The 19270-nt window shown below is 42.1% G+C and overlaps 2 protein-coding genes across 2 annotated transcripts in view; one reads left to right on the forward strand and one right to left on the reverse strand.

Annotated features, from left to right (window-relative positions):
- Window positions 1-19270, forward strand: part of REV3L (REV3 like, DNA directed polymerase zeta catalytic subunit) — a 659986-nt gene that overhangs the window by 561459 nt on the left and 79257 nt on the right. The window lies entirely within an intron of this gene.
- The window catches only part of GTF3C6 (general transcription factor IIIC subunit 6), a 1097326-nt gene that overhangs the window by 56672 nt on the left and 1021384 nt on the right, over window positions 1-19270 (reverse strand). The gene's annotated exons all lie outside the window — the stretch shown is intronic.

The following is a 19270-nucleotide window of genomic DNA, read 5'->3' on the forward strand; positions in this document are numbered from 1 at the left end:
GGTGGGAGGATTGCTTGAGCCCAGAACCTCAAGACCAGAAGCTCGAGACCAGCCTGGGCAACATGGCAAGACTCTGTCTCTACAAAAAAATAAAAATAAAAAATAAATAAAAATTAACCAGGTGTGGTGGTATGTGCCTGTGGTCCCATCTACTCAGGAGGCTGAGGTAGGCAGGACTGGTTGAATCTGGGAGGTTGAGGTTACAGTGAGCCATGACTGGGCCTCTGCACTCCAGCCTGGGCAAAGAGCAAGGCTCTGTCTTTTTTTTTTTTTTTTTTGAAAGGGAGTCTCGCTCTATTGTGCAGGCTGGAGCACAGTGGCACGATCTCGGCTTACTGTGACCTCCACCTCCCGGGTTCAAGCGATTCTCTTGCTTCAGCCTCCCGAGTAACTGGGACTACAGGCACGTGCCACCATGCCTGGCTAATTTTTTGTATTTTTAGTAGAGATGGGGTTTCACCATGTTAGCCAGGATGGTTTCAATTTCCTGACCTTGTGATCCGCCCACCTCGGCCTCCCAAAATACTGGTATTACAGCCACCGTGCCCAGTTGGCTCTGTCTTTTTTAAAAAAAAAAAAAAACCAAACCACAAAGAGCCGAGCATAGTGAGGCTCACTTCTGAATCCCAGCACTTTGGGAGAGTGAGGCGGGTAGATCCCTTGAGCCCTGGAGTTAAACCTTGAAGTGAGCCGTGACCGTGCCGGTGTATTCCAGCCTGGGTTACAGAGTGAGACCCTCTTTTTTTTTTTTTTTTTTTTTTTTTTAAAGATTCTGTCTCTTAAATAAAAAAACAACGTTGGTTAGAAATGAGCCATATCATGTTAGAAAAGATATGTTGAAAGCCCTAGTGGTTCTTTTTTTTTTTTTTTTAAGCGCAATCTCAAAATCAATAAAAGCAATTAAATCTACAAGGAAATGATAGTATTAGCTAATATTTATAAACTACTTATAATCTGCCAACGACTATGTTAAGCACTATACTTGAAATATTGCATTTAATACGCACAGTGTTTAAAGCAGGTGCAGTAAATAGTGCCTCTTCATTTTATCCTTCATACATTTTAGACTGCAGAAATCAAGGAAAACGAGGTTTAGTCAGTTTAAGATACTTGCCTAAGGAAACACAGCTAATAATTATCAGAACCATGGATTGATCCAAGCCTATCCCAATAGTTGAGGGTTTTTTTGTTTTGTTTTGTTTTTTGTTTTTGAGACAGAGCCTCAGTTTGTCTCCCAGGCTGGAGTGCAGTGGCATGATCTCGGCTCACTGCATCCTCCGCTTCCCAGGTTTAAGCAATTCTCCTGCCTCAGCTTCACGAATAGCTGGGATTACAGATGTGCGCCACCACGTCTGGCTAATTTTTGTATTTTTAATAGAGACGGAGTTTTGCCATGTTGGCCAGGCTGGTCTCCAGCTCCTGGCCTCAAATGATCTGCCCATCTCGGCCTCCCAAAGTTGTGGGGATTACAGGTGTGAGCCACAGCGCCTGGCCGCTTAGCTCTTATCTGTGTTAAAATGCTATAATGCCTGTCCTGTGTTGTCTTTTTTTTTCTTTTTTTTCTTTTTTAAATTATACTTTAAGTTCTAGGGTACATGTACACAACGTGCAGGTTTGTTATATATGTATACATGTGCCATGTTGGTGTACTGCAGCCATTAACCCGTCATTTACATTTGGTATATCTCCTAATGCTATCCCTCCCCCCTCCCCCCAACCCACAACAGGCCCCGGTGTGTGATATTCCCCTTCCTGTGTCCAAGTGTTCTCATTGTTCAATTCCCACCTATGAGTGAAAACATGCAGTGTCTGATTTTCTGTCCTTGCGATAGTTTGCTCAGAATGATGGTTTCTAGTTCATCCATGTCCCTACAAAGGACATGAACTCATCCTTTTTTATGGCTGCATAGTATTCCATGGTGTATATGTGCCACAGTTTCTTTTGTTTTTTGTTTTTTTGTTTTTTTGAGATGAAGTCTTGCTCTGTCACCCAGGCTGGAGTGCAGTGGCGAGATCTCAGTTCACTGCAAGCACCACCTCCTGGGTTCATGCCATTCTCCTGCCTCAGCCTCCCTAGTAGCTGGGACTATTGGCGCCCGCCACCATGCCTGGCTAATTTTTTTTGTATTTTTAGTAGAGACAGGGTTTCACCATGGTCTAGATCTCCTGACCTCATGATCTGCCCACCTCAGCCTCCCAAAGTGCTGGGATTACAAGCATGAGCCACCGCGCCCGGCCTGTGTGCCACATTTTCTTAATCCAGTCTACCATTGATGGACGTTTGGGTTTGTTACAAGTCTTTGCTATTGTGAATAGTGCCACAATAAACATACGTCTGCATGTGTCTTTATAGCAGCATGATTTATAATCCTTTGGGTATATGCCCAGTAATGGGATGGCTAGGTCAAATGGTATTTCTAGTTCTAGATCCTTGAGGAATCGCTACACTGTCTTCCACAATAGTTGAACTAGTTTACAGTCCCACCAACAGTGTAAAAGCATTCCTCTTTCTCCACATCCTCTCCAGCACCTGTTGTTTCCTGACTTTTTAATGATCGCCATTCTAACTGGTGTGAGATGGTTTTGATTTGCATTTCTCTGATGGCCAGTGATGATGAGCATTTTTTCATGTGACTGTTGGCTGCATAAATGTCTTCTTTTGGGAAGTGCCTGTTCATATCCTTTGCCCACTTTTTGACGGGGCTATTTGATTTTTTTCTTGTAAATTTGTTTAAGTTCTTTGTAGATGCTGGATATTAGCCCTTTGTCAGATGGGTAGATTGTAAAAATTTTCTCCCATTCTGTAGGTTGCCTGTTCACTCTGATGGTAGTTTCTTTTGCTGTGCAGAAGCTCTTTAGTTTAATTAGATCCCATTTGTCAGTTTTGGTTTTGTTGCCATTGCTTTTGGTGTTTTAGTCATGAAGTCCTTGCCCATGCCTGTGGCCTGAATGGCATTGCCTAGGCTTTCTTCTAGGGTTTTTATGGTTTTAGGTTTAACATGTAAGTCTTTAATCCATCTTGAATTAGTTTTTGTGTAGGGTGTAAGGAAGGGATCCAGTTTCAGCTTTCTACATATGGCTAGCCAGTTTTCCCAGCACCATTTATTAAATAGGGAATCCTTTCTCCATTTCTTGTTTTTGTCAGATTTGTCAAAGATCAGATGGTTGTAGATGTGTGGTATTATTTCTGAGGGCTCTGTTCTGTTCCACTCTTTTGGTGCCAGTACCATGCTGTTTTGGTTGCTGTAGCCTTGCAGTGTAGTTTGAAGGCAGGTAGCATGATGCCTCCAGCTTTGTTCTTTTTACTTAGGATTTTCTTGGCCATGCAGGCTCTTTTTTGGTTCCATATGAGCTTTAAAGTAGTTTTTTCCAATTCTGTGAAGAAAGTCATTGGTAGCTTGATGGGGATGGCATTAAATCTATAAATTACCTTGGGCAGTAGGGCCATTTTCACAATGTTGATTCTTCCTATCCATGAACATGGAATATTCTTCCATTTGTTTGTGTCCTCTCTTATTTTCTTTAGCAGTGGTTTGTAGTTCTCCTTGAAGAGGTCCTTCACATCCCTTGTAAGTTGGATTCCTAGGTATTTTATTCTCTCTGAAGCAATTGTGAATGGGAGTTTACTCATGATTTGGCTGTTTGTCTATTATTGGTGTATAGGAATGCTTGTGATTTTTGCACGTTGATTTTGTATCCTGAGAGTTTGCTGAAGTTGTTTATCAGCTTAAGGACATTTTGGGCTGAGATGATGGGGTTTTCTAAATATACAATCATGTCATCTGCAAACAGAGACAATTTGACTTCCTATTTTCCTAATTGAATACTTTTATTTCTGTCTCTTGCCCGATTGCTCTGGCCAGAACTTCCAACACTATGTTGAATAGGAGTGGTGAGAGAGGGCATCCCTGTCTTGTGCCAGTTTTCAAAGGGAATGCTTCCAGTTTTTGCCCATTCAGTATGATATTGGCTGTGGGTTTGTCATAAATAGCTCTTATTATTTTGAGATACGTCCCATCAATACCTAGTTTATTGAGAGTTTTTAGCATGAAAGGCTGTTGAATTTTGTTGAAGGCCTTTTCTGCATCTATTGAGATAATCATGTGGTTTTTGTCGTTGGTTCTGTTTACATGATGGATTACATTTATTGCGTATGTTGAACCAGCCTTGCATCCCAGGGATGAAGCCCACTTTATCGTGGTGGATAAGCTTTTTGATGTGCTGCTGGATTCGGTTTGCCAGTATTTTATTGAGGATTTTGTATCGATGTTCATCAGGGATATTGGCCTAAAATTCTCTTTTTTTGTTGTGTCTCTGCCAGTCTTTGGTATCAGGATGATGTTTGCCTCATAAAATGAGTTAGGGAGGATTCCCTCTTTTTCTATTGATTGGAATAGTTTCAGAAGGAATGGTACCAGCTCCTCTTTGTACCTCTGGTAGAATTCAGCTGTGAATCCGTCTGGTCCTGGACTTTTTTTGGTTGGTAGGCTATTAATTATTACCTCAATTTCAGAACCTGTTATTGGTCTATTCAGGGATTCAACTTATTCCTGGTTTAGTCTTGGGAGGGTGTATGTGTCCAGGAATTTATCCGTTTCTTCTAGATTTTCTAGCTTAATTGCATAGAGGTGTTTATAGTATTCTCTGATGGTAGTTTGTATTTCTGTGGCATTGGTGGTGATATCCCCTTTATAATTTTTTATTGCATCTACTTGATTCTTCTCTTCTTATTAGTCTTGCTAGCAGTCTATGAATTTTGTTGATCTTTCCAAAAAACCAGCTCCTGGATTCAGTGACTTTTTGAAGAGTTTTTTGTGTCTCTGTCTCCTTCAGTTCTGCTCTGATCTTAGTTATTTCTTGCCTTCTACTAGCTTTTGAATGTGTTTGCTCTTGCTTCTCTAGTTGTTTTAATTGTGATGTTAGGGTGTCAATTTTAGATCTTTCCTGCTTTCTCTTGTGGGCATTTAGTGCTATAAATTTCCCTCTACACACTGCTTTAAATGTGTCCCAGAGATTCTGGTATGTTGTGTCTTTGTTCTCGTTGGTTTCAAAGAACATCTTTATTTCTGCCTTCATTTTGTTATGTACCCAGTAGTCATTCAGGAGCAGGTTGTTCAGTTTCCAAGTAGTTGAGCGGTTTTGAGTGAGTTTCTTAATCCTGAGTTGTAGTTTGATTGCACTGTGGTCTGAGAGATATTATAATTTCTGTTCTTCTACATTTGCTGAGGAGTGCTTTACTTCCAACTATGTGGTCAATTTTGGAATAAGTGCTATGCGGTGCTGAAAAGAATGTATATTCTGTTGATTTGGGGTGGAGAGTTCTGTAGATGTCTATTAGGTCTGCTTGGTGCAGAGCTGAGTTCAATTCCTGGATATCCTTGTTAACTTTCTGTCTCCTTGATCTGTCTAATGTTGACAGTGGGGTGTTAAAGTCTCCCAGTATTATTGTGTGGGAGTCTAAATCTCTTTGTAGGTCTCTAAGGACTTGCTTTATGAATCTGGGTGCTCCTGTATTGGGTGCATATATATTTAGGAGAGTTAGCTCTTTTTGTCAAATTGTTCCCTTTACCATTAGGTAATGGCCCTCTTTGTCTCTTTTGATCTTTGTTGGTTTAAATTCTGTTTTATCAGAGACTAGGATTGCAACCCCTGCTTTTTTTGTTTTCCATTTGTTTGGTAGATCTTCCTCCATCCCTTTATTTTGAGCCTGTGTGTATCTCTGCACATGAGATGGGTCTTCTGAATACAGCACACTGATGGGTCTTGACTCTTTATCCAATTTGCCAGTCTGTGTCTTTTAATGGGAGCATTTAGCCCATTTACATTTAAGGTTAAGATTGTTATGTGTGAATTTGATCCTGTCATTATGATGTTAGCTGGTTATATTGCTCATTAGTTGATGCAGTTTCTTCCTAGCATTGATGGTCTTTACAATTTGGCATGTTTTTGCAGTGGCAGGTACTGGTTGTTCCTTTCCATGTTTAGTGCTTCCTTCAGGAGCTCTTGTAAGGCAGGCTTGGTGGTGACAAAATCTCTCAGCATTTTTTTGTCTATAAAGGATTTTATTTCTCCTTCACTTATGAAGCTTAGTTTGGCTGGATATGAAATTCTGGGTTGAAAAATTCTTTTCTTTAAGAATGTTGAATATTGGCCCCCACTCTATTCTGGCTTGTAGGGTTTCTGCTGATAGATCTGCTGTTAGTCTGATGGGCTTCCCTTTGTGGGTAACCCGACCTTTCTCTCTGGCTGCCTTTAACATTTTTTCCTTCATTTCAACTTTGGTGAATCTGATGATTATGTGTCTTGGAGTTGCTCTTCTCGAGGAGTATCTTTGTGGCATTCTCTGTATTTCCTGAATTTGAATGTTGGCCTGCCTTGCTAGGTTGGGTAAATTCTCCTGGATGATATCCTGAAAAGTGTTTTCCTACTTGGTTCCATTCTCCCTGTCACTTTCAGATACACCAATCAGACGTAGATTTGGTCTTTTCACATAGTCCCATATTTCTTGGAGGCTTTGTTCGTTTCTTTTTACTCTTTTTTCCCTGAACTTCTCTTCTTGCTTCATTTCATTCATTTGATCTTCAATCACTGATACGCTTTCTTCCACTTGATCAAATCGGCTACTGAAGCTTGTGCATGCATCATGTAGTTCTCATGCCATGGTTTTCAGCTCCATCAGGTCATTTAAAGACTTCTCTACACTGTTTATTCTAGTTAGCCATTCGTCTTTTTTCAAGGTTTTTAGCGTCTTTGCGATGGGTTCAAACATCCTCCTTTAGCCTGGAGAAGTTTGTTATTACTGATTGTCTGAAGCCTTCTTCTCTCAACTTGTCAAAGTCATTCTCCATCCAGCTTTGTTCCATTGCTGGCAAGGAGCTGTGTTCCTTTGGAGGAGAAGAGGCGCTCTGGTTTTTAGAATTTTCAGCTTTTCTGCTCGTTTCTCCCCATCTTTGTGGTTTTATCTACCTTTGGTCTTTGATGATGGTAACGTACAGATGGGTTTTGGTGTAGATGTCCTTTCCGTTTGTTAGTTTTCCTTCTAAGAGTCAGGACCCTCAGCTGCAGGTCTGTTGGAGTTTGCTGGAGGTCCACTCCAGACCTTGTTTGCCTGGGTATCACCAGTGGAGGCTGCAGAACAGCAAATATTGCAGAACGGCAGATGTTGCTGCCTGATCCTTCCTCTGGAAGCTTCGTCTGAGAGGGTCACCCGGCCATATGAGGTGTCAGTTGGCCCCTACTGGGAGGTGCCTCCAAGTTAGGCTACTCAGGGGTCAGGGACCCATTGAGGAGGCAGTCTGTCTGTTCTCAGATCTCAAACTCCATGCTGGGAGAACCACTACTCACTTCAAAGCTGTCAGACAGGGACATTTAAGTCTGCAGAAGTTTCTGCTGCCTTTTGTTCAGCTATGTCCTGCCCCCAGAGGTGGAGTCTACAGAGGCAGGCTGGCCTCCTTGAGCTGTGGTGGGCTCCACCTATTTTGAGCTTCTGGCCACTTTGTTTACCTACTCAAGCCTCAGCAATGGCTGATGCCCCTCCCCCAGCCTCACTGCCACCTTGCAGATCGATCTCAGACTGCTGTGCTAGCAGTGAGCAAGGCTGCATGGGCACGGGACCCTCTGAGCCAGGTGCAGAATATAATATCCTGGTGTGCTGTTTGCTAAGGCCGCTGGAAAAGCGCAGTATTAGGGTAGGAGTGTCCCGATTTTCCTGGTACCGTCTGTCACGTCTTCTCTTTTCTAGGAAAGGGAATTCCCTGACCCCCTGTGCTTCCTGGGTGAGGTGATGCCCCACCCTGCTCCGTAGGCTGCACCCACTGTCTGACAAGCCCCAGTGAGATGAACCCGGTACCTCAGTTGGAAATGCAGAAATCCCCCGTCTTCTGTGTCCTTCACGCTGGGAGCTGCAGACTGGAGCTGTTCCTATTCGGCCATCTTGGAACATCCCCTCTGTCCTGTGTTTTTGGAGTCTTACAAATAATTCTGAGGAGGAGGGAGGGACGAATAGATGGAGCACAGTGGATTTTTTGTGCAGTGAAAATACTCTGCATGATAATATAATGGTGGATACATGACATTATACATTTGTCCAAACCATCAAATGTGCAACAGTAAGAGTGAATTCTAATGTCAACTACAGACCCTCGGTAATAGAATGTGGGCTTATCAATTGTAACAAACGTGCTACTCTGGTGGGGGATGTTGATAGTGAAGGAGGTTATGCATGTGCTGAAGGTGATATATAGGAAATCTGTGTATCTTCTGCTCAGTTTAGCTGTAAACCTATAATGGCTCTCAGGAAAGAAAAATTAAAGATAATGGGGAAAAAATACTGACTGTTAGTTTTCCTTCTAACAGTCAGGACCCTCAGCGGCAGGTCTGTTGGAGTTTGCTGGAGGTCCACTCCAGATGCTGGGATGTGCTGTTTGTTATGTGGACATAATATAAGAAATTCTCACGTGTTATCAGTAAACAAAAGGAAACATCCTTTCCATTCAAAAGAGAGTAATTCAGTGGACTAGAGACTTCAAAATTTCTTTGTTTTTAGAGGTGGGGCCTCTGTGTTGCCTAGGCTGGTGTCCAACTCCTGGACCCCAGCAAACCTCTCGCTTTGGCCTCCCAAAGCTCTGGGATTACAGGAGCTAGCCAAAATACAAAGATGGTGGAGAGATCTACAGTCATTTAAAGGCTTGTCTGGGTCTAGAGGACCTATTCCTTGGATGCCTTTTATGACCTATCTTTGGAGTCATACTCCCTGATTTCTGCAATAACCTGCTGGCCACATAAGTCAGCCCTATCAATGTGGGAAGGGACTACAGAAGGGTGTGAACACAGCACAGTATGTGGCCATTGCTAGGACTATCTTGGAGCTCCATGCTTGGGAAATAGAAACAAAGCAGATATAAATCCCTGTCCTCAGAAAGCTTACATTCTTGTAGAGGGAGCTAGACAATAAAAGCAAGCATGATGAATACTTAGTATCTAAAAAACACTAATAGAGATGAGGGGGATTAGGACTGTTTGGGGGTCAGTTTGCAATATAAAATAGGATGGTCAGGGTATGGTATGTCTCACTAAGACTTTGAGCAAAGACAGTCTGGTGAGGGAGTGAGCTATGTAAATGTATAAAGGAAGAGCATTCCAGAATACAGCTAGCACTGAGGTCCTAACACAGGATCATGCCTGGTGTGCTCTAGGAAGAGCAAGAAGCCAGAGTTCCTGGAGAGGACTGAGCAAGGAGGAAGCAGGTCAGGGACAGGAGGAGACAGGATAGCCAAAGTTGGGGAGGATGTTTTGAGGCAGGAAAAGCAGGAAAAGTGTTCAGACAACACTACATAGTTACAAATAATTAAGGAATACCATTAAGATAACTCACAAGTATACTTTGAAAAAACGTGAAGTCCAGGTGAAGTGTGCACTAATAGTTTTTAAAAAAGAAAAACTGTGAAGTAATTTAACGCCACACTTTTAGAGCTGGGACTTTTATCTTCATAAACTGCCTCTACTACGTAAAAAGAGAAGTCTAGGCCAGGCGCGGTGGCTAGCTCCTATAATCCCAGAGCTTTGGGAGGCCAAAGCGAGAGGTTTGCTGGGGTCCAGGAGTTGGACACCAGCCTAGGCAACACAAAGGCCCCATCTCTAAAAACAAAGAAATTTTGAAGTCTCTAGTCCACTGAATTACTCTGTTTTGAATGGAAAGGATGTTTCCTTTTGTTTACTGATAATACGTGAGAGTTTCTTATATTATGTCCACATAATAAACAGCACATCACAAATATGTACTCCCATTTCACAATACAGTCTTTGTGAAAGAACTCACAATGTTAGAATAGGGCATTTTGGTAAGCAGAAATTTATCAAATTTCTTTCCAGAGCATAGAACAGTTAGTTATTAGATTAGGGATTTATCAACCTAAGTGCCTACTGCAAGAAAGGTCAAATTGTGAATTAACTGCTTCAATTAATTTCTATGGCCTTGAGGAGACTTGCCCCAATATAGTAACTGTAATGATTTCAGATAGGATGATCTACATTTCAACCCTAAGAAACTAAAACTTTGTTCTACTGTGAATTATACTTTATTTCACATGCATTTTGACATATTTTATGTCTAATACATACTTCTAAAAATTACATAGTATTATTCTGCCTTAACAGAGAGTTCACCTCCTAAGGAGGCAGTACTGGCAGGCAATTCTTTTGAACAACTTTGAATAAGTGAGCTGTGTTGTGGGGGAAGCCTCTGGCCCCAGATGCCATTTGGATTCCTGTTTCTTCAGGGCGACATGGCCTGCAGCTGATTGTGTGATCTGTATCGTCATGTCTCCCTTCTCCCGTGTCCCGGCTTCTACACTCTACCACGAACTGTGGTCTGTTGACTGGTAGCAGTCCCAAACTATATCATTTTGTTTGTTTTTTGTTTGTTTATTTATTTTGAGGTGGAGTCTCACTCTGTCACCCATGCTGGAGTGCAGTGGCACAATCTCAGCTCACTGCAACCTCCGTCTCCCAGGTTCAGGCGATTCTCCTGTCTCAGCCTCCTGAGTAGCTGGGATTACAGATGCACACCACCAAACCTGGGTTTGTTTTTTTTTTTGTATTTTTTGTAGAGATGGAGTTTCACCATGTTGGTCAGGCTGGTCTCCAACTCCTGACCTCAAGTGATCCACCCATCTCGGCCTCCTGAAGTGTTGGGATTATAGGCGTGAGCCACCACGCACAGACTATATCAGTTTGCAGTGAGATAAACACAGGAATTAAAATACATGTTTAGTTTTTATAAATACTTGGCAATTTTGTTTTGACTATATTAATATTCAAAATGGGGTATTTTTGATTTTTTAAAAAATTCATTTGAATAGCAATTGACTTTTATTGCCATTTACAAAAGCATCAGTCTGTGGCAGATTAGAAATGAAAACTGGTCCTTCAACAACAAACATTTGAGAAACTCTTCTAAATTACAGCCTCAAATTCCTGGGCTCAAGTGATCCTCTCACCTATGCCTCCCAAGTAGCTGGTACTACAGGTGTCTGCCACATTAAATTAGAGATGGGGGTACGGCTATGTTGCCTAGGTTGGAAGCCTTGTCTTTTTGAATGCCTCTATGCCATTGGCCTCTGTCTGACTCTGCCTGGTCTTACCTTAACCTTGGTCTCCATTCTTTTCCTGCAATCAGGGCAGCTACATACAGTGATATAATTTGCACTGCCTAAAGGTCGATTTTCAGGCCAGGGCTGAAACCCAGCACACCCTCAGGTCCACTCTCCATGCCTCCCCACAGGTCTGTGGCTGCCCCGAGGGAGCTATCCATTTCACAAAATATAGTCTCTGCGGGGGTAGATGTATGGTAAGTGGCTCAGGGTGGAATGGACGAGCAACAGCAGGAACATGTTTTTGTTAAGATATTCCTATTTGCTACTAAACAGTCCATATAGATTATAGAAATAGATAAGCAAAAGCACACCCACAGTTCCATCACTAGGATACTTTTGATTTCCTGTATCTATTGTTCCACTATTTAAAATGAAAAAGGTGATCATTTACTATTTGCCTGCCTCATATCTGCAGGAATACTTTTTTAAAATTATTATTATTTTCCAGATCGGCAATGGATATTTTTCTCTTTCTTTTCTTTTCTCTTTCTTTCTTTTTCTTTCTTTCTTTTTTTTTTTCTTTCTTTTCTTTCTTTCTTTTTCTTTCTTTTTTCTTTTTCTTTCTTTTCTTTTTTTTTTTCTTTCTTTCTTTCTTTCTTTTTTCTTTCTTTTCTTTCTTTCTTTCTTTCTTTCTTTCTTTCTTTCTTTCTTTCTTTCTTTCTTTCTTTTCTTTCTCTTTCTTTCTTTCTTTCTCTTTTCTTTCTTTCTCCCTCTTTCTTCTCTCTCCTCTCCTCTTTTTTTTTTTAAGTTAATTTTATTCAGAGTCTTTTTGTTGTTGCTGAGACAGTCTTGTTCTGTTGCCCAGTGCTGGGGTGCAGTGGTGCGATGTTGGCTCACCGCAACCTCTGCCTCCCGGGTTCAAGCAATTCTCATGCCTCAGCCTCCCATATAACTGGGATTACAGGTGTGCTCCACCGTGCCCAGCTAATTTTTTTGTATTTTTAGTAGAGATGGGGCATCTCGCTATGTTGGCCAGGCTGGTCTCCAACTCCTGGTCTCAAGTGATCTGTCCACCTCAGCCTCCCAGGGCTAGGATTACAGGTGTGAGCCACAATGCCCGGCCATTTTTCTATCTTACTTTTCCTCACTTAATGTTATAAAAAATTATGATGCCAATATAAATCCGTATGTAGTCTTCATAGCTTCATATTTCGATGTATAATTATTTAACCAATCTCAATGTAAAATTTAAAAAATTATTTAGAAACTACTTGTTGAGGCCAGGTGCGGTGGCTCACGCCTGCAATCCCAGCACTTTGGGAGGCTGAAATGGGCAGATCACCTGAGGGTCAGGAGTTCAAAACCAACCTGACCAACATGGTGAAACCCCATCTCTACTAAAATACAAAAATTAGCCAGGCATGATGGCGGGTGCCTGTAATCCAAGCTACTCAGGAGGCTGAGACAGGAGAATTACTTGAACCCGGGAGGCGGTGGTTGCAGTGAACCGAGATCATGCCACTGCACTCCAGCTTGGGCAGCTGAGTGAGACTGTCTCAAAACAACAAAAAAAATTACTTGTTGAAAAGATTAAGCATTCTTTTTGAAAGTGCTCATAACCCCACAATTGTAGCATAACAAATTTGGGTTTCTTTATGCACATTTTGCCTCATTAAACTCAACATATCCAAAAGCAAATCTACCTCCTTTTATCCCCATCCTCCTCCCTGAGTCATCAGTGGAATGATGCCAGAAACTCTAGGTCTACCCTTGACTTCTTTTCTGTCCCTGCCACTTCCTCATGCCAGCCCTAACATTTCTTACCTCTCTAGGCTAACTGGCCTCCGGGCTTCCAAACTAACTTTCTGCAATCCCATTGTAAGCTGCACCAGCACTACCTTTTTTGGTCTTTTCAATTTTCCCCAAACTACTTCAAATACTTGAAATTTATTCAAGTATTTTTGTTCTTATACAGAAATCTTTTGCTGAGAAGTTTCTAGAGAGGGACCTAGCTGTGAGCTGCTAGTAACCAATACTCCTGTAAAAGAATAAAGTAAAAGAATAAAGAATTATAAGTAAATTATAAGTAAAAGAATTATAAGAATTGTAAGTAAAAGAATTATTATATAAGTAAAAGAATTATTATAAGTAAGGAATTGTAAGTAAAAGAATAAAGACCTTAGTCCTTGGGGTGATTGGTGTGGCAGCATAGCATCTACCAGAATCCTATCTTAACTCATTTCTTGTCCCCACTCCCCACAGCAATCACATGCAGTTTGTAGAGCATGAAATTCACTTTTTTTTTTTTCCTCCCCGGAAAAAAAGATCTGCGTTAAAACACCACACCCTTACTTACCATCTTGTGGATTTTTTTTCAGTCATGTCAAAGATGAGCCCTCCTGTAAACCTTTTCTAAACTCCCTGGGCAGAGGCTCTCCTCTGTACATGCTTCCATAACTTCTCATGTTGTTAACACATCTATTTCCTCTACAAGTAGAGACTAGACTGACCTCCTCTAAGGGTCAGAAAATTCAGCTCATTTCTATTTATATTCTCAGCATCTACCAGTAAGACAAGCATTTAATTCATACTCATCCAGTTATTTTTAACTAAACATTCATGTACTTTTTGTATTTTGAGACAGAGACTCGCTTTGTCACCAGGCTGGAGTGCAGTGGTGCAATCTCGGCTCACTGCAACCTCCAACTCCCAGGTTCAAGTGATTCTCCTGCCTCAGCCTCCTGAGTAGCTGGGACTACAGGTATACACCACCACACCTGGCTAATTTTTTTATTTTTGTAGAAATGGGGTTTCACCATGTTGGCCAGACTGGTCTCAAACTCCTGACCTCAGGTGATCCTCCTGCCTTGGCCTCCCAAAGTGCTGGGATTACAGGTTTGAGCCACCACACCCCAGCCCATGTAATTTTATGTAGTTATATATAATTGCATAGAACTTAAGACCACATTAACTAACCAGCATCTATTCTCCACGTTTTGCATGCTTCATCTCAGTATCTCTTACATCTTAAATGCTAAAGGTGGCTGGGCACGGTGGCTCACATCTGAAATCCCAGCACTTTGGGAGTCTGAGGAGGGCAGATCACTTGAGGACAGGAGCTCAAGACCAGCCAGGCCAACATGGTGAAACCCCGTCTCTATTAAAAGTACAAAAATTAGCCAGGCATGGTGGTAGGTGCCTGTTATCCCAGCTATTCAGGAGGCTGAGGCAGGATAATCACTTGAACCCGGGAGCCGGAGGCTGCAGTGAGCCAAGATCACACTACTGCATTCCAGCCTGAGTGACAAAGCAAGAGTCTGTCTCTAAATAAATAAATTAATTAAAATGCTGAAGGTGGGGCTGAAGTCACCAGAACCAAACATGCTACCAAGGATGAGGAATTCTTAAACAGTAAAAAATAGGAAATGAAATAATTGAATTCTGAAGCTTTAAGTAGATTAAAAGATTTAGCTGAGAGATAACAGTGACTAAAACAAACTCTAGCCTGCCAGAGTTTGAATCTGGGCTACATCATTTCTAGTTTCTCTAACCTTGGGCAATTACTTTTATTTTTTAAGGCGGAGTCTCCCTCTGTTGCTCAGGCTGGAGTGCAGTGGCATGATCTCGGCTCACCGCAACCTCTGCCTCCCGGGTTCAAGCGATTCTCATGCCTCAGCCTCCTGAGTAGCTGGGACTACAGGCACATGCCACCATACCTGGCTAATGTTTGTATTTTTAGTAGAGACAGGGTTTCACCATGTTGGCCAGGCTGGTCTTGAACTCCTGACCTCGTGATTCGCCCACCTTGGCTTCTCAAAGTGCTGGGATTATAGGCGTGATCCACCGCACCCGGCCACAAAGTTACTTTAAACCAGAGAACTACCCAGGTGCCTTTACACTTTCATTTTATTTTTTTAAGTGAAAGCAAGTTTATTAAGAAAGTAAACAAATAAAAGAATGGCTACTCCATACACTTCCCTTCTTGTCTCCAATGGTAGAGGGCCTGTTTCAGTCATCAGGTTCCACTACTAAACTCCTTTCATTCTGAGGACAGAAACAGTATCTAAAAAAGCATACAAACCATTATCATCTCAGTGGATGGGAAAAAAGGCGGGTAGGGATGTGCTATCTTCTATTCATGACAACCCAGAAAACTAGAAGGGGACTACCTTAATCTAATCAAAGGCATTGATCTAGACATCTACATAAAACCAGTAGAGGCCAGGTGAGGTGGCTCACTCCTGTAATCCCAGCACCTTGGGAGGCTAACATGGACGGATTGCTTGAGCCCAGGAGGTGGGGACCAGCCTGAGCAATATGGCAAAACCCTGTCTCTACTAAAACACAAAAATTAGCCAGGTGTGGTGGTGTGCACCTGCAGTCCCAGCTGCTCGGGATGCTTAGATGAGATCACTTGAACTGGAGAGGTTGAGGCTGCAGTGAGCCATGACTGTACCACTGCACTTGAGCCTGGGTGACAGAGCAAGACCCTGTCTCAACAAAATGAAACAAAAACACCACCTACTAGCAAACAGTCTTGATGGAATATTTAATGCTTTCTTCCTAAAACTGGGAACAGGGCAAGGATGTAAGCCCACGGGAACAGCACGAGACCAAGCAAGTAAGGTACAAGTGAAAGGAAGGAGCAAGTGCAAGGATGTACTCCCACTCAGATGCCCACTCTACGCTTCCACTGCCCTGACGGTGCCTCCTTACATTTTACTATATATCTCACCTTAGTCACAGTCTGCTCTTACCTCTTTTACTCACCATGGAAGTCCTAACCAGTGGAATAAGGGAAGAACCAACCAACCACCCACTACTGGCAAAGTCTCATAAGTCAACATTTTTAAAGTTGCCTTTCTATAAACTAGTACCAGTTGGAAAAAGAAACCAATTCCATTTAGACTAGCATCCAGAAACCAAAAATGCTCAGGAATTCACAAAAAACTAGCCGGGCACAGGGGCTCACACTTGTAATCCCAGCACTTTGGGAGGCCGACGCGGGTGGATCACCTGAGATCAGGAGTTCAAGACCAGCCTGGCCAACATGGTGAAAACTCATCTCTACTAAAAATAAAAAAAATTAGCCAGGCATGGTGGCAGACGCCTGTAATCCCAGCTATTCAGGACGCTGAGGCAGGAGAATCGCTTGAACCCAGGAATTGGAGGTTGCAGTGAGCTGAGATCGCGCCATTGCACTCCAGCCTGGGTCACAGGAGCAAAACTGTATACAAAAACAAAACAAAACAAAACAATTCAACTTAATTCTAATAATCCTACCAGGCTTTTAAAAAAATTGAAACCAACAGGTTTGTTATCGTATTTATATCAACATCTAAAGGATAAAGTAATCTGAAAACAGAACAAAAGAAGACAACTTGACTTCAAGACTTTAAAGCTTAGCAATCAGTATTATATGGGCATATAGACAGATAAAAAGTGGATCAGTGAGAGAATACACTCCAGAAGGCTGGGTGCAGTGGTTCTCACCTGTGAGGCAGGTGGATCACATGAGGCCAAGAGTTCAAGACCAGCCTAGCCAACATAGCCAAACTCCGTCTCTAATAAAAATACAAAAACTAGCCAGGTGCGGTGGCATACGCCCATAGCCCCAGCTACTTGGGAGGCTGAGGCATAAGGATCCCTTGAACCCGGGAGATGGAGGTTGCAGTGAGCCGAGATCGCATCACTGCACTCCAGCCTGGGCAACAGAGCAAGATTCTGTCTCAAAAAAAAAAAAAAAAAGCGAGAATACACTCCAGAAACGGAGAAAAGAATCTTTCCCACAGTGTTAGAATAACTTGATGGGGGGAGAAAAATGAACCTCAAGCTCTACCCTACATCACATACAAAAACTTGAGATTGATAATAGACCTAAACATAAAAGCTTAAACATTTTATGAGAAAACAATACTACCATAACAATCTGGAGGTAGGCAGATTTATTTAGAAAAAGTCCACTTAAAAATTGATAAATTAAGACTCCAGTGGAAACTTCTGCTCAAAACACTATAAAAAAAAAATCAAGAGTCAAGACACACAATGGGGAAAATATTTGTAAAATAACTGACAAGGAATTTTATTCAAAATACAGAGTTCCTATAACTCGGTAATAAAAAACAACCTAATTTAAAAATACACACTCAAAGACATATTAATGGCCAATAAACACATGAGAACATGTTCATTAGAGAAATGCAGACTGAAACCACAAGATACCATTTCATGGCCAGAAGTCACAATATTGGTGTGCAAATGTTCACAGCAGCTTTACTCACACTTGCCAAAAACTAGAAATCAATAAAATGTTCACTAACAGGAAAACAGATGAACAAATTATAGTATATTCATACAATAGAGTCCTACTCAATAAGGACTGTTGAACTTCAACAATGTTTATGCTGAAAGCATTACAAAGTTCTAGGGAAGGAAAGTAAAAATGAACCCTAGTCTATGATGAAAACATTTGAATATGGTGGTGGTAGGAGATTGCTTAATTGCCTGGGTAGAGGTAAATGAGCTCCTTTTGTCCTGGTAAGGTGTGGGCGAAGGAGAATCATTTATCAAAATTATAGCTTAGATTTGTGGGTATGCATATATATCTTTTAGATGAAGTCTCACTGTGTCACCCAAGCTGGAGTGCAGTGGCAATATCAACTCACCGCAACCTCAGCCTCCCAGGTTCAAGTGATTCTTCTGCCTCAGCCTCCTGTGTAGCTTGGTCTACAGGCATGCGCCACCACTCACGGCTCATTTTTGTATTTTTAGCAGAGATGGGGTTTCACCATGTTGGCTAGGCTAGTCTTGAACTCCTGACCTCAGCTAATCCACCCACCTTGGCCTCCCGAAGGGCTAGGATTACAGGCGTGAGCCACTGTGCCCGGCTAGATTTATGCATTTCAATTTAAATTTATCGAAAAAGGGCATGTAGTTAGTAGACAGATATGCCTAACTAGAATGGTGTTGAAACTTGTATATAAAGGTTTAGTGTACCATTTTGTTTACTTTGTATGTTTGAAAATTGTCCCTATTAAGACTCCATATTAAGACTTTGTAATCCCTGCACTGTGGGAAGCCGAGGCAGGCAGATCATCTGAGGTTGGGAGTTCGAGACCAGCCTGGCCAACATGGTGAAACCCCATCTCTACTAAAAATACAGAAAATTGGCCAGTCATGCCTGTTATCCCAGCTACTTAGGAGGCTATCACTTGAACCCGGGAGGTGTGAGTGAGCCAAGATGGCGCCACTGCACTCCAGCCTGGTGACAGAGCGACATTCCATCTCAAAAAAAAAACAAAAACAAAAACAAAAAAACCCCTCCATATTGTTTACAAATCTAAAATCTATTGTCTGGGCCCGTAGGCCATATATCCAACAATTTATCAGGTATCCCTTGACAAGGGATAACATCTGTTTGATGATTTTCTTACCATCTTGAAGTCACATACCTCTAGCTTTGTTTCTAATTTCACCATAGGGTTCTGTTGAGAATCCAGGAAAACTGGTGGCTATTGCACAAGTCATGATTTTTGTTTTTGAGACAGGGTTTCACTTTTGCTCGGGCTGGAGTACAGTGGTGTGATCACAGCTCATTACAGTCTCAACTTCCTTTTATTTATTGTAGAGACAGGGTCTTGCTATGTCGCTCAGGCTGGCCTCAAACTCCTGGGCTCAAGCAATCCTACCACCTCAGCCTCCCAAACTTTTGGGATTACAGGTGTCCAGCCATGGCGCCCAGTCTAAAGTTGTTTTGGAATAAGAATTTGGACACTTGACCAGGCACAGTGGCTCACGCCTGTAATTCTAACACTCTGGGAGGCAAAGGTGGGCGGGCGTATTGCTTGAGGTCAGGAGTTCAAGAACAGCCTGGCCAACAGGGTAAAACTTTGTCTCTGCTAAAAACACAAAAATTTGCTGGGTGTGGTGGCACATCCCTGTAATCCGTTATTGGGGTGACTGAGGCACGACATCACTTGAACCTGGGAGGTGGAGGTTGCAGTGAGCCTAGATCGCACCACTGCATCCAGCCTGGGTGACAGAGCAAGAACGTCTTTAAAAAAAAGAAAAAAAAATTTTTTTTGGTCACTTGCCATCATTCAAGGCACTAGCACAGAGGCCTGCGGGAGGGCCCTAAGGGAAGAAAATCAGAAAATTCAAACAAACTAATGGAAATG

Source organism: Macaca thibetana, chromosome 4, assembly GCF_024542745.1.
Source record: "Macaca thibetana thibetana isolate TM-01 chromosome 4, ASM2454274v1, whole genome shotgun sequence".
NCBI lineage: Eukaryota > Metazoa > Chordata > Mammalia > Primates > Cercopithecidae > Macaca > Macaca thibetana.